This window comes from Oryzias latipes, chromosome 9, assembly GCF_053564925.1.
Source record: "Oryzias latipes strain Hd-rR chromosome 9, Olatipes_Hd-rR_3.1".
NCBI lineage: Eukaryota > Metazoa > Chordata > Actinopteri > Beloniformes > Adrianichthyidae > Oryzias > Oryzias latipes.
This window is the reverse complement of record NC_136245.1, coordinates 30501842-30517098: the sequence shown is the minus strand read 5'-3', so window position 1 is coordinate 30517098 and position 15257 is coordinate 30501842. Positions and strand designations below refer to the sequence as shown.

The 15257-nt window shown below is 43.3% G+C and overlaps 1 non-coding gene across 1 annotated transcript; it reads left to right on the top strand.

The window, feature by feature from the left end:
• The first annotated feature begins 38 nt into the window (after positions 1-38).
• LOC101161490 (uncharacterized) lies at positions 39-10234 on the top strand. Its single transcript, XR_013658071.1, has 5 exons — positions 39-210; positions 338-1132; positions 2231-2994; positions 5114-5300; positions 6506-10234. It is a non-coding gene; the product is annotated as an uncharacterized LOC101161490 (transcript).
• Positions 10235-15257: the final 5023 nt, after the last annotated feature.

Here is a 15257-nt window from a genome sequence, read left to right as displayed (position 1 = left end):
CGAGCCTGAGGCGATTATTGTGGTTTTAGATTAAGAGAATGACGTCGGTAAATTGTTTAAGAGATTTTGTGAACGAGCGACTAACAGCGGCAGCCGAAGAAATTGTTAAAGTCTTTGAAAAAACGATCGCCGATTATGAGAAAGAGATCAACCGTCAGCGAAGGCTGCTGGCTGTCGTCTGCAAGCCTCGAGTAAAGTTACACCGTACAGGTTTGTGTCAAATTTGTGTAAAATTAGAACATTGGTCTGAAAGTAAAATTGATTGATTTTATTATAATTAATTCCACTGCAGGATGTTTTTATTTAGACTAAATGGTGTGTAAATCTTTCCATTTAGAGGTCCCAAAAGCTTTTTTTCATCATCATGTGAGTGGGGGGCAGACGGAGGTGCAGGCTTGTATCCAGAGGAAGAACTGTGATTTGGACCAACAGGACTCAGAATCTCAACAGGTTAATGATGACCATGAAGACCTCTGCACCAGTCTGGATAAAGATCTAAATCATAAGACAGATCCCATTATCCTGGCTGCCAAATGTGATGAGAACGCCAATCAAACTGTCTCCTTAAATCCCGTCAAACCTACAGAGTCCACAGACGCCATCCCGGCCCAAAGGTGTGACGTTTTAGAGTGGAGGGAGTCCTGTTTACCTGAAAGCCACGATCAAACAGGAACCACAGCTGAGAACCTGGAACCACCTGAAAGCTCAGAGAAAAAACAAAGCAGGAGACGTCTGAAAACCGGTGAAGATCACACTCCTCCCCTGTTAAGAACTCCCTTTTTCATTCGCACGGGCAATGAGTGCGACTACAGGTGTGAAACGTGTGGCAAAGCCTTTCCATACAAGTCCAAACTGATTCGACACCAGAGGATCCACACAGGTGTGAAGCCCTACTGCTGCAACATCTGCGGCAAACGCTTCAACCAGACGTCCATACTGAAGGTTCACCTCCGGATCCACACGGGCGAGCGGCCTTACTCCTGCGACACCTGCGGGAAGAGATTCAACCAGAAGTCCATCCTGAATGTGCACAAAAAGATTCACTCCGTGGAGCGGCCGTACGCCTGCGACGCCTGCGGCAAAAGGTTCTTTCAGAAAGCCAGTATGGAGGCTCATGTCATCTGGCACACAGGTGAGAACCATCCTGATCCAGGTATTTGGCTCACGTTTGTTAAGAGAGCGTATATTTACACGTTTGATTTCATCCTTCTCCAGATGTTTGTTCAAAGTTATGATGGTTAGAAGCAGCTACCAATCCAGGATCCTGAGTTTCAACCACTCTCCAGGGATTTCTCATCTCTTACAGCTCAGATTAGTCTTTTGTTTATTTATGTTTTTATAAAAAGATAATGTTAGTCTAGTTAGTTAGTTAATTCAGTCTTTTTTTGTGGTAAACTGCATTATCTAAAAAAAAACAAGGAAAAACCTAATAGACTGTAGGTAAATTAAAATGCCGTAAAAAAAACAACGTTTTTTACAGTTGATCACATGTTTGCGGTGGATCACATGTTTTATTACACTTTTGTAGCTGTATTTATTTAATATGTATTTATTTATTTAATACGAATGTCGTTTTTGATGTGCTTTTTTGATGTTATTTCTGAATGTCGTTGTTGCTGCCACAGATAAATGAATTTCCCCATTGTGGGATTAATAAAGTCCTCTAATCTAATATAATCTAATCTAATCTAATCTAATCTAATCTAATCTAAATAATAATCAATGTTTTTTCCCCCTTTTACAAAAAGAAAACCCACTGGGTAAATGCCTCACAATGAAATATAGGTTAGGTTTTCATAAAACAAAACCTGTAAACACAAATGAACAGGAATGTGAAATAAAACAATTCTGAAGGTGTTGAGCTGCTACTCAAGTTTTAGAAAAACGACTTTTTTATTTTGAAATTTGCTTTTTACTAAAAGCTAAAAAATCTAAACCTAATAATTTCCATTCTTCAATTTTCAATAAAGTTTCTGCAGTTTCTTTAAAGACTTTGTGTCTCGTAGCATTTATCTTGTAAATATCTGTAAAAATGGAAGTAACAGAGAAAAAAGTCTTTTTACAATTTTGACCATTGTGGAGTTTGTTTCTTTTTTAAAATAACCCTCAGAACTGAGTCTATTTGCAAACAGACGAGTTTGCAGATCGATGAGGTCAGTAATCATTAAAAAAGTGAGTTTTCCCGTTTCTAAGCTTGTTGCATCATTTGTTCTGCTGTTTTATCTTCCAGAGCTGCCAGCACCTTTGTGCAAAGAGGAGGGTGTTTTGGATGAGCAGCAGAGGAGTATCAGTTTGGCTCAGAGTGAATTCCAGTTTCCTCAGATTAAAGAGGAACAGGAGGAGCTCTACATCAGTCAGCACGGACAGCCGCTAGAGCTAAAACAGGACCCGGATGCGCTTGTGCTGTCTTTATCGCGTGGTAACGATTACCACGACGGCACTGAAACTCTCTACCTGCATCCCGGTGAGCTTCCAAGTTCAGGAAAGTCCATAGATAAGTCCGATTACAGAGCAGACAGGCAGGCGCTTGCGTCAAAACCTCCTTTCGCCGCTGCATACATGACTGAAAAACATGAGTATAAATGCGACACTTGTGGGAAAGTATTTCAGTTCAGGTCGAGGCTGGTTCGACACATGAGAATCCACACCGGCGTGAAGCCGTTCTGCTGCCACACCTGCGGAAAGAGGTTCAACCAGAAATCCATATTGATCGTCCATCAAAGGATCCACACGGGCGAAAGGCCTTACTCCTGCGACGTCTGCGGGAAAACGTTTAACCAGACCTCCATCTTGAACGTTCACAAGAGGATCCACACCGGCGAGAGGCCGTACTGCTGCGAAACCTGCGGCAAGAGCTTCACCCAGAAGTCCATACTGAACGGACACAAGATCATTCACACCAGAGAGACCCTCCTCCTGCAAAACATGCGGCAAAAGCCTCAGAAGTCACTTAAGCTTCACATGAAAACGCACATAAGTGAGCCAGCGGATTTCTGACGGATGATGTTTTAGCTGTAAAGTCCCACTCTGATCATCCTTTGATCTATTTTTAAAGCGTTCCCAGTGATCTTTAAGTTATCATGATGCCATTTTTAGCCTTAACTTGAAAAACCTGTGGTTGTTTTCTAGGACATAGTTGCTCCAGAGCGGCCGGAGTTTGTTAAAAGAATTCACCTTTCAGTTGTGGGTGGGACTGTTGGCACGAAGTAAGCCTCCTCTGACTTCCCATGATCCCTTTGTTTACACTCTAGCTTACATCCCCTCAACAGAAATGGCGAGCAACATTGGAGTTCTCCAGCTGAACCGTTTTGAGTCCGATTCCAGGTCAAACACGGGAAATAAAGACGTACATGGATCTATTTGGCTGGGAGTGGATGCATCGGAATGGAGCAGAGCAGGGAGCTCCTGTCCTGCCGACTGTGGAGCAGCGTCACAGCTACAGATTTTTTTCATCTGCTCCTGATTCACCATGATTTGAATAAAGAAAAACTCAGAAATGCAATTTTTATCGGAAATTTCTTTAAATATGTTCTCCAGCATGAGAAAAAAAGGCTACATGAACCCAATTTTCATTGGAGTGGGTCTTAAATTGTGTCTCTAGAGTCACACACACAGGTGAGCATTAGAGCTTGATCAAATCAACCTCCAAACAGAGTTTTTTCCTTGGAAAAAACAGACTGAACGTAACAAAATTAGCACTTTCTGTAAGCCAGGCCTGGAGGGCTGCTGAATTTGTCACATTTTTTGTTTCGAAGATGCACCTGAATAACGTGACGGACGTTTCTGTGCGCCAAAATCTTTGACTAAAGTTGTAGATAAAATGTCTTTTCCATGTGAAGTTAGAAGAGCGCTTGTATTGTCACAGCTTCTGTTCCATATATTTATGTTGTAGAACAATCTTGTGCTGTTCATACGGAATCACACACAACGCTCCACAATAAAAGTTAAAAACAGAGCTTGCGTTCCTTCTGCTTCCCAACCCCTCGAACCCTAAAAGTATGACTTCAACTTAAGGCTGAGCTCAGAAAGGACCAACACGGTCGTCTCTGTTCTAGAGCCAAGTCCATTCAGGGTGGAAGCCAGGATCACCGCACAGGCCACCCTGAAGGAGAATCCCACAGAGGAAATAAAAAGAACCCTAAAACATCACCATAACAAAAAAAGAGTTACTATAATTAAACATCAACATTTGAAATGCATAATAAAGAATCGTAGCGGTAATAGCCAGATGGAAAAGGGGAGTTTTGAGCCTTTTCTCCGACAGACTGTTCATCAACTGGGCAGTTTAGAAGACAACAGAGTTAATTATTCATTGGAAGTGTTTGAGTTTAAGTATGTATTTAATAAGCACAATATATAACCTTTTCTGTTTTTAGAAACGTATTATTAGAACTGCTTCAACAAGTTCAACAATTATGTCTGGGTCATGTTGTAGAATGGTTGTTGAGAATCTGGGCTGCAAAGTTTGAACGTGCAAAAGTATCAAAACAAGTTAATGGAGTGAAAAAAAGGTCTGAAAACCCAGAAGGAAAATATTTTGCCTCAATAAAAGCCAACGATAAACTTTGATGGTTTTTTTTAAGAAATGACTTTTTCCACCTTTTTTTTTCCGAAAACATTATGGTGGTACTGATAAAGGTGCCTGTTTTGAAAAAAAATATTTTTTAAACTTTACTATTACTTGTATGGAATTTGCAAAATTGTATTTTGACCACAGGAAGTTGGACTGTTTTGTGCATATTGCTACAGAAATTCATATTTTTTTTCATTTGCAACAGGAGGCTGAATTTTAAACAAATAACTCTGTTAAATACGATGAGGGCAAGTAAGATTTTATGATCCGTTTTACCCCTTTATTTAAGAAAGAATTGGGCCTGATGGGTTAAAATTGTAGAATTGGGAATCTGGTTAAGACACGATGAGGCAGTTTGTTTGTCCTGCAATACTCCTGAGTGTCCAGACGGGGGCAGTAACACAACCCGGACTATTTACGTCGTCCAAACTAAAAGACAAGAAGAAGACTCGTGCCACAAGGAAGTAAATTGAGCTGTAGTGTGAGTTCAGGTTTCCACTTTTTAAAGTTTTTTTTTCCTTTCTAGTTTAATTTTACATAATTACTTTTTCAAACATGTATCCAGCCCAGAGCATGCGCAACTTTGTCTGTGATCGCTTAACTGCGGCTGCGCGGGAAATAGTGGGGGCTTTTGAAAAGAGAATTGAGGATTATGAGGCAGAAATCGCTCGCCAGCGCAGAATGTTGGACACGGTTTTTACACCTGAGCCAAAGTTTCACAGGTCAGGTACGACAACCTCCAGATCTGAGCTAAAATGTCCAAACAGTTTGCGTGAAGAACTTCCGTTTCACATTTTTCGGTGGTTCCGGGAGAGCTGATCAGAACCATCAGAAGAGCAGATGAGGAAATCGATCCATGCAATTCCTAAAAACAAACAAACTAAACTGTCAACAGTAGAGACAATTTAAAAAAAAAAGAACTTTAAGACTTTTCAATACTTTATTTCTGCATACAACAAATAATGTTTTATACTTTTTATATTTTATATTTATTTCTAATCCTGACTGTCATATATTCTTTTAAACAAATTGGGAGCATCCTAATTTTACTGTGCATACAATAAAAATAAATAAATTATGATATTTTCATACTCCTGTCTAGATTAAGTTACAGTCAATTAAAAGCTGCATCTGGACCATATGATGAATTTTCAAACATGAATGTAATTTATCTGCATGACTTTTCACAACATGACTACAGTCAAACATTAGAATACATTAGAATCGATAAACATGAAAAAGGTAAAACAATTTAGTAGTAAAATATTAAATACATGCCATAAAAACAAGAATACTAATAAAGACAGAGCAAATAAAAAAAGCACCAGCAGCACAGAGGTTCATGTCAAAAGCCATAAAAATAGTTTTAAAAAATGTTTTTTTATCTTTTTCTTTTATTCAAAATCAATGTATTAATCGCCCTTTATGTCAAAGTATCATTGTTTCCCAAAATAATTCTTCTTTTTTTCATGAAGTGTGATGAACAACCAATAAATCCTGCAGTTTTTACATTGTTTATACGAAGAAAGAACAAAACAGTTTTATGAACATAATGTTTTCTTTTAGCCTCTTTTTTGGGAGAAAGAAATGAACAGAAAGATCAAATTCACATTATCTGTCAAATAACCTTTCACTTTACTAGATTGTATTTTTAAGAATCCCACAAAAAAGGCTTAACTAATAAAAAAAATACATTTCTTTACACTTATTTTTAGTTTCTTAATTGTTTGTCGGACCGCATCAGTAACTGATGAGATAAAGTTTCTATACATAAATTATAGACATATGTTGTGTTTGTTGGTCATGCACCCATTGAGGATGAAGCGGACATCAACTCCTGAGATTTGATTCAATTTCTCTTGCCCATTAAACACCAAAACAAATATCAAACATCCTTATTCCACGTTCTCACCCTTTTCTCTTTCCCCGTAGAGAAAGATCTCCCCAGTAAGGAGGGTAAGGTGGTCCAGAACCAACAGAACCTCGGTTCTCCAGAGGAAGACTCCAGACTTTCATCACAAATCACCCAGATCAAAGATGAACATGAAGAAATCTGCATCAGTCAGGAGCCATCAAGGCAAACGCAGCCCTCCAGCTCAACTCCAACACCCGCTCCTGATGTCTCAGAAGATCAGCACCGGCCCTCGGAGTCAAACCAATCAGAGACTATAGAACCTGGAGAATTTCCGTCCATCAGCTCAGAAAAAGATGCAGAACCTCAAGCAGACAGGGAGAGTTCTGCAAGGTCAACAGCAGAGGATGATCTGGAAGGACTTTCCAAAACCAATGATAGATCTGAGAACGAGGACCGCACAGCCTTTACCGATGGATGTGAAACAGCAACTGGAGACGTGGAGGCCAATCCAGATGAGGAGATGCCGGATGTGAGCTCACTGTCGGCTGCAAGTACTGAGCAAACGCTAGAGAAGAAGATAAACCAAGAAGACATAACGCTATCTTTGGATCAGAGCTGTACAAACGTATCACCTAATGACAGCGATGAGATCACGCAGCAGGAGGAAACAAACACAGAACCGGCACCAACACCATCCAGCTTTGAAGAGGAGACAGGTAGAGGCCACGCTGAGACCCCGGACGGGGCGCAGAGCCGCCGGGATGAAGGTTCTGTCTCAACGGGGGCTGATGAGGATCAAACAATCAAAGGAAGTGAAGCGTCAGCAGGACCTGATGAACGTCAGAATGGAAGTCCAGAAAATATCAAGGAATCACTGAAAGATGCGAAGCAGACCTCACCTGAAAATGTAGAGCAAACTTCACAACCAGACGAAGCAACAGGTTTTATACCGACTGAGGAAAACGAACATGGAAGACCAGAGAAGAGCACTGATGAGCACGGAGCGTCCGCCACGCCTACGGAGAAGAGTCCAAAAGCTGACCAAAACACTGCCACATCGCCAAAGAAAAGGGAATGTTCACCGAATAAAACCAACGCTCGTTCTGATCCAGCAGCAAGGAGGCGGCTCAGAGAGGCAAAAACGGCACAGAGTAGAGCCATGGAAACGAGACGACACCAGAGGCGCGGGGAGAAGATGGGACCACATGGAGACACAGCACCTGACTCCTCACAGTCTGCCGACAGACCATCAAACAACCCCACAGCAGCGCCAGAACCGAGCTGTGGCGGGGACCGAGGCACAGATCTGACTGCAAACAGGAAGTCCTGCAAAGAGAAGACGAGTTCAAGCTCAAAGTCAGGCAAAAAGAGGAGGCACAGCCACGAGGAAATAAGTCTTTCTGAGCTGCCACAGGAGAGTTGCTGTGACGCCGAAGCGAAGGCGACTTCAAAACCAAAAACAAATGCAGGCAGCAGTCCAGCTGAAAGCAGCCAATCGAAAGCAAGCAAGAGGCCCAGCAGTGAAAATAAATCTTCAAGGAGCAAGAAGGAGCAGCTGCAGAAGAGACCAAATGGTGGCAGTTCTGACCCAAAGCAGAAAAGACAGAAGGAGGGAAATCCTCCAATGTCCAGGAGGTCCGAGGCGGAAAAGCTACAGAGAAAAGAGAAGTCCAAATCACGCGACAGGAGCGATCTGGGCACATCCAGCGACTGCGCTGAAGAGAACGTGGAGAACCCGTACAAGTGCGACACGTGCGGCAAAGTGATGAGCAATTTCAAAAACTACAAATTCCACATGAAGTCCCACACGGTTGAGAAAAGCTACAAGTGCGAAACCTGCGGGAAAATGTTCCGGGAGAGCTGGGATTTGAACAAGCACTTGGTCATTCACGCCACGGAAAAGCCTTACAAATGCGAAATCTGCGGGAACGGTTTCAACCGTCGCTACAACCTGGACTTGCACCAGCGGGTGCACACGGGCGAGAAGCCCTACAAATGCACCGTGTGCGCGAAAAGCTTCAGCTCCTGCGTGAACCTGAAGAAACACCAGCGCGTGCACACGGGCGAGAAGCCCTACACCTGCAAAGACTGCGGAAAAGAGTTCGCCGACTCCTCCGCGTTCAAAAACCATCAGCGCGTGCACACGGGGGAGAAGCCCTTCAAGTGCACGCTCTGCAAAAGGAAGTTTGCCACCAGGACGACGCTGAAGAGGCACAACAGGACGCACACAGGGGAGAAGCCGTACGAGTGCCACGTCTGCAACAAAAAGTTTGGCCACAAGTCGGACCTGAAGGGACACTTGAGGCTGCACACGGGCGAGAAGCCCTACGAGTGCAGCCTCTGCCAGGAGAAGTTCTCCACCTGGCTAAAACTCCACAAACACAAGCGTGTGCACACAAAAGCAGCAGGAGAACCAAGCTCCAGCGATTGATTAGGCATTTGTGTCATGAAACATGGGATTTGCAATAATGGTTTCAGTCTTACTGTGAAATTAGAATCAGAAACGCTGTATTGATCCCACATGTGGGAAATTTGTTTGTTACCGTAGCAGTAAAAGAAGAATAGTAGACATAAGAGAAAATAGAATGTAAAGAAAATCCAAAATAATGTAACATGAATGTAAACAAATAAGGTCGTATGATTTAAAAAAAAAAGCTATTTACAGACAGTACAAACAAGGATATGCAAAAATGTGCAGAAAAGAAAAATGTGCAGATGTTATCTGCTACACTGTGAATTGTTGTACAGTGTTGTTGTGTTTGGTAGGAAGGATTTCCGGTTTGAGCCTCCTAGAGAAGGAGCTCCGCTGTTTGTCCAGAACAGGGTGGAGAGGACGGTCTGGGTTGTCCGTGATGCAGGGGTGTCAAACTCATTTTCGCCACATCAGCATAGTGGTTGTCCTCAAAGGGCCTGATATAACTTAGACATGGAACTTCATGTAATGAAATATAAACATAATTACTCCTTAATGTTAAATAAATCATTATTTATTTATTATAACTTTTTAAAGTGACAATTACAGTTGCATAGAAAACACATGTTTGCTTGTTACTCTAGCAGAAATACTTTTAAATTTGATTCTGTCAGGTTAGGTTATATGGACAGTTTTTAAGTCCTAACGCACAGTTGCCCGATCCAATATTTCATGTCCGATTCCCCCCAGATATGAATAAATACACACCAATTTGATATTTTAAGAAATTAAAAACTTTTATGCTCTCACGGGCCACAGAAAATGACATGGAGGGCCACATTTGAGTTTGACACATGTGCCATAATGGATAAGATCTTGTTCGGTGACCTCCTCTCCATCACTGCTGAGTCCAATGACAGAACCCGCCTTCCTGATCAGCTTCCTCAGTCTGTTGGCGTCGCTGACGCTGCAATGCTGCTTCCCCAGCAGACCACAGAGGAGAACAAGGTCGGCCACCACGGACTGCTGGAAGATCTCCAGCATCTTGCTGCACATGTTAAAGGACCTCAGCTTCCTTAGGAAGTAGAGTCTGCTGCAGGCCTTTTTGTAAAACAGCAGTACTGTGGCTCCTCCAGCTCAGTTTGCTGTTGATAGTCACTCCCAGGTATTTGTACGTACGAAATTAAATCAAAGGGACCAAATGATCTATTTTAAGTTCAGCTATCTGACTTTATTTTTCTATTTCCAGCTTTTAAAAACTTCAAAGACTCAGAAAATTGTATTTTCATGACAAATATTTAGGTAAGTTTAATGGTTTACCCACAATAATGTACTTTTCTTTATGATTTTTCAACATCTTGTCTTTATTTTCATGAATTATTGATGGGATTTCTGAACGACTTGTCTCTGGTTTCCTTTTTCATGTCTTGCTTGGCTTTTGGGCATTTGACAAATGCAAACAGCTTTGTGAGGAGAATAAAAGGGACGTTTTAAAACATTTTATTTGTTTTAAATATCCTTCTGAGTGGAAAATCAAGATGAAACCACCAGCAGAACTGCATTTAGTAAAGCAAATATCCTGGCAGTAGCAGCAGGGATTGGAGAGGACCAGAAAAAAAACACTGGAACATCTGCTGTGAGACAAACATTCACAACTGTAATAATGAGATAAGAGGACCATGAGCAAAAAATGGTCTATTTAAATCTACTACTTAACAGTGAGGGAGTATACTTGAACTCTACTTTATATAAACTATATCTTTTAAACTTAAACGTTCCAAATTGTCTGAGAAATTATTCAGTTAGCAAACGTCCTACATTCCACGTACGTGGTCTATAGTATACTTGTAATACTCAAGTGTACCTAAAAAAAACTTCACGCGTTTGACAAAGGTGAAGCAGAAATGAAGTGAGAATCTACGTAAGATCAGTTACAGAACAGAAAAGATGATTTCTTTAATGCAGCAGTGAGAGAAGAACAAAAATCCTTTCAGTCACTGCAGAAAGAGAACAGGATGACGAAGGACAAACTCAAATTCACTGGAATGAGCAAACAAAAGAGATTTATTAGGATGTGGCGACTACTGTCGAAATAAGAATGTGTTTCTACAGCCTAAAAAACTATTTTTGAACGTGTTTTTTATTATTATTTTTAACCGATCTAACTCATGAAAAAGAATCTGGTCTATTTTTCTACTTCGGCAATTTTACTTTACGCTACAGATTTGATGATGTCATGTTTCTTTGTCAGAAACGTCATGTGAAAATGGAGAAAGCAGCATTTTGTTCAAAGAAAAACAACCTTTGCTTTTAAAATTAACACTGTGTTTAACCTCATAATAGGGTGAAACCTCATAATAGGGTGAAACCTCATAATAGGGTGAGGGGGTGGGGGGCTTAGTCCGCGATGAGCCTGGGGGGGGGGGGGGGGGGGTTTACTAGGCAGTGACCCCCCTCCTGTGGTTGCCGTATGGAGTGGGCCCCCCCTCTTTTGGTTTTATTTGCACCTTAGACATGTAGGGCCCTTGGTAGGGGGGGTGCTTGGACATCACTGCCAGCAAGCAGCGGATGTCCTCCTAGCACCCTACCCGCCAATTTTAACCGCACCTTAGACATTTAGGGCCCTTGGTGGGGAGGGTGAGGGGACGTCACTGTGAGTAATCAGGAGATGTCCCCTTAGTGCCCTACCTGCCAATTTTAACCGCACCCCCCTTAGTACACACACCCCTCCCCCCTCAATATATACATCCCAACATAAACACACACACATGCACACACACACCCTTTCAAACACACATACACACATTTTGCAAGGAAGGTGGGACCTGGGTCCGTCTGTCCCCTGCCTCTTCCCTGGTGGGGGGTATCGGCCCCTTTGCAGCGGCGGCCGTGTCCCCGGGGTGCCGGCTTCCTGGGCCCGGCGGTGCTCTCTCCGCGCGGTGGGGGGGTTCACATTACATCTGAGCCGGGGGTGTCTGGTCCCTGGGGGGTGGGTTCTGGTCCTTGCTCCTGAGTGCTGGGCCCCGCCAAATTTCCAACTGTGGCCGAGCCTGGTCGGGCCATATTTACAACACCCCTTGTGGGCCCTCTTTTTTCCCCGGGGTTCCCCCCTCCTGGGCGGGGGCGGCGGGCCCCTGCCTCGCTCCTCCCTGGACCAACCGTGGGCCGGGCGGGTGGCTGCCTGTAGTGCGGGGCGGGTCTCCCTTGGGGGGTCCTGGCTCGTATCTGGGGTTGGGGCGGGGGGATGCCCGGAACTCCTGGGTGGTGGTGGGGTGCTCGTTTGGGGCTGTGGGCGTCCTTCTCCGGTGGGGCCCTGCGTTGGGTTCTCCCGGCGCGGCGGGGGGGCTGCTCTCCTGGTTGGCCTGGGGCGGCGCTCTCTTTCCCTCCGTGCGTCCCTGGCCTCTGGCTCTGGGGGCCTTGCGGCGGCCCTGCTGGCCCTGGCCTGGGTGGCGGGCTTGGTCGCCCGGGGGGCGGTTGTTCCCTGCCTGTTCCCGTATGGCGTTGGGGGGATTCCGGCTGCCGCTGCTGCTGCGGTGGGGGTCTTGGGGTGGGGGTGGCTGGGCACTCTCCCTCCTTCTTTTCACGTTCCACCATCCATTTTAGAAGAACATAAACACTCACCTGAGCACAGGTGTTAGCTCACCTTTGCACTTACAGTGTATATGATTGAATGACTGAAATATTTCACACTAGTTGGTTTTAAGGCATAAGTATGCATGTGAACACTATCTGTTTTGTGTACATGTCGACAGGTGGACATTTTTGCAGCTAGCAGGTTGTGTTTATAACATTTGAGTGTGTGTGTGGACAGGCTCCGCCCCTTTTTTTTCTTTTTTTTTTTTCTACATTTGAACCTTACCATAATTAAGCACTTAAATTGTTTTTTTATCAGACACTGGGTTTGTTTTGTGTAAAACCTACCGACATGTTTCGGCGGAATGCCTTCCACCTTCGTCAGGGTCGTCATCAGATGGTGGCGTGTGACGTCTTTAAAAACAGCTGATTTGTGACTGAGGCGGAGTCACCTGTCAAACTTTGACAAGTGACTCCGCCCCTTGATGTCCGTCTTTCTCTGGAGGATGTTGCTCCAGGTGTGAGAGAGCAGGAAAGCCCCCTCATCCTGGTTCATGGAAGTGTGGGCTCGTTTTCTGATCTCCACCGCCTCCATGATCCATCTGCGGTGTCTGTTGTCTTCGGTGCGGAGGACTTTGGCCTTTTCCCAGTCCATGATATGGTTTTCTTGTTTGCAGTGATCCGTTATGGCTGATTTCATGTTTTCTTGAACTGCCTGTTGTCGTCTGGCTCTTGTTAGTATTTTGTTTGTTTCCTTTTCGCATTCTTTTTGATGTTCTGTTTTTCTTGTGATGAAGGAGCGTCCTGTTTCTCCGATGTATGTTTTATTGCAGGTGTGACATGGGATTTCATAAATGACATTGCATTTTTTATTTTGTTCAATCTTATCTTTTGGGTGAACCAGTAGTTGCCTGAGTTTTTTATACGGTTTCACTGGGGTGCTGATGTGATGCTTTTTCATGGCTCTTTGGATGCGTTCTGTGATTCCTCTGATGTATGGCAATGTAACCATTCCTTTGTTTTCTGTTTTTTTCCTCAGTTTTTCCTTCTCTACTTCCTTGCATTTCCTCTGCTCCACCTGTGTTTGTCCCTTTTTTATGGCCCATTGAGGATATTGACACCTGGTTAGTGCATTTTTTATGTGTTTCTTCTCCTCCGTTTTGTCCTCCCCGTCCGTTACCAGCTCTGCACGCTCAAACAAGGTTCTTACGACAGATATTTTGTGAGTGGTAGGATGTTCTGAGGTCCATAATAAATATTGGTCTGTGTGAGTTGGTTTCCTGTGTATTTTTATTTTTATGTCTTTGTTTTCCATGTGTCTGATGTTGATGTCCAGGAAGTTGATGGAGTTGTCTTTTTCCTCTTCATGTGTGAATTTGATTTGTCCCGTATCGTCCATCGTGTTCAAATGGTCTGTGATCTCCTGCGTGTGTCCTGCTTTGATCTTTTCCAGAATGTCGTCGACGTAGCGTTTCCACAAGGTTGGACGGCAGTGCTCTGGTGCGGATGTTATTGCTCTCTTTTCCAGGTCCTCCATGAAAAAGCTGCACATTGTGGCTGATAGTGGGTCGCCCATGGGAAAGCCTTCTTTTTGTCTGTAAATTGTGTTACGGTATTGGAAATACGTGGATGTAGTAATTAACTGGAGGAGTTGTGTAATGTCATTAACTGTAAGGTTTGTGCGTTTCCTTAGTGATTTGTCTGCTGTTAACTGTTCCTGCACTATTTGTAGTGTGGCTTCTACTGGAGTCCTGGTGAATAATGATATTACGTCATGTGAAATGAATATCTCGTTTGCTTCCATCTTTGTGTTTTTGAGTTCTTCTGCCAGCTGTTTTGCATTTTCACAATGGTAATCTGTGTTTCCTAGGAGGGGTTTCAAAATATCTGCGATGAATTTGGATAGATTGTATGTTACTGATCCCATGCTGTCTATTATGGGCCTTAGTGGTGCTCCAGGTTTGTGTATTTTTGGAGTGCCATAGATCCGGGGGATGATGCTGGCTGTTGGTATGAGATGGTTATAGGTTTGTTTGTCTATTTTCTTTTCCTCCTGTAACTGTTTGAGTACAGTCTTGAGTTTTCTCTTCTTTGCTTCTGTGGGGTCTCTTTTCAGGACCTCATAGGTGTTCCGGTCTTGAAGCATCTCATTCATTTGTTTTTCATATTGTTCTGTGTCCATGATGACTGTGGTTCTGCCTTTGTCTGCTGGTAGTATTGTGATTTCTCTATTGTTTTTCAGATTGTGGATGGCTGCCATTTCTTCTTTGGTTATGTTACTAGGTGGTAGTTTTGCGGTTTTGAGAATGCCTGCTATTTCATTGCGTAGTGCTGCTTTTTCTCCTGGGTCCTGTATTTTTTCACATGCTAATTCGGTGGCTACGATGAACTCCTCATGCGGGATCTGTTTTGGGGTTATGGCGTAGTTTAATCCGTGTGATAATACACTGCGTTCAGCTTCGGATAGTGTGTGTTTTGATAGGTTGGAAATCCATTTATCATTTATGGTATTTTTTACTTACCATAATGATTAACAACCAGTAAACTTGTTGCTTTATGCTGCTTCATGGTCTTATCCCCCTTCCCCTCCTATTATCACCCCCTACCCCCCCTCTCTCTAACGTCCCTCTTTCTTCTTCCCCTCTTTCCTTTTCCGTCCGGTCCAACACCAAAGATTTTCAGACATGATTGAAATTAATAAAGTTTGGCCTCAATTACAAAAGGGGTTTATTCAGACATACCTTTGGTTTGTCTGAAGATTAAAAACCCCTCTTGTTAAAGTAAAATATGTCCAACACAAGAGGCCCTCAGCTCTCATCTGTCTGCCTAGCTGTTGGACAGGA